Genomic DNA, 641 nt, shown 5'->3' on the forward strand with positions numbered 1-641 from the left:
TACTTCCTGTACTAAACAATAAAGAAATTGCATGGCATTTAAAATGAGAATGAAGAGTAATATACAGAAACAAAGCACTCGAAAACTGCACTAACACAGATATCAGTAGAATCTGTTTTGAAATAATCATCAATGAATAAGTATGATTAAGGTATAGCTCACTCGTCCATTAATACATATAACTGTTTTATATATTCTGAAAAAAAAGGCACAGCCGACAGTACTGATTATAAGCATCCCTAGTATCATCTTTTCCTGGTTTATGTGGATTATCTGACTTAACTTATTAATCTTCTTATTTCTAATATCTTTTGAATATCCGGATGCCTTTCTACTTCATTCAAAAGGCGAGAAAGGCAATATACGACAGAAGTATATGATAAAGAGTATAACTATATTCTCTAGATTATTATTAAACGAAAAAAGTAAGATGTCAGCGTGCGAGCATTAGCAGCCATGGCGTGGATAACGAAGCACTGGATAACGAAGCAATTTGCAACAACATCGTATTTTTATCAAAGCAATAATACCCTGAACGTGTCGTTAGTTGCCTTGATGAGAAAGCAGCACATGAAACGAGTGAAATAAACTGTTTCCCGTAATATCTCATAATGATTACTGTCCCATTTCGAATGTTCAGG

Source organism: Penaeus monodon, chromosome 33 (assembly GCF_015228065.2).
Source record: "Penaeus monodon isolate SGIC_2016 chromosome 33, NSTDA_Pmon_1, whole genome shotgun sequence".
Taxonomy (NCBI): Eukaryota; Metazoa; Arthropoda; class Malacostraca; order Decapoda; family Penaeidae; genus Penaeus; species Penaeus monodon.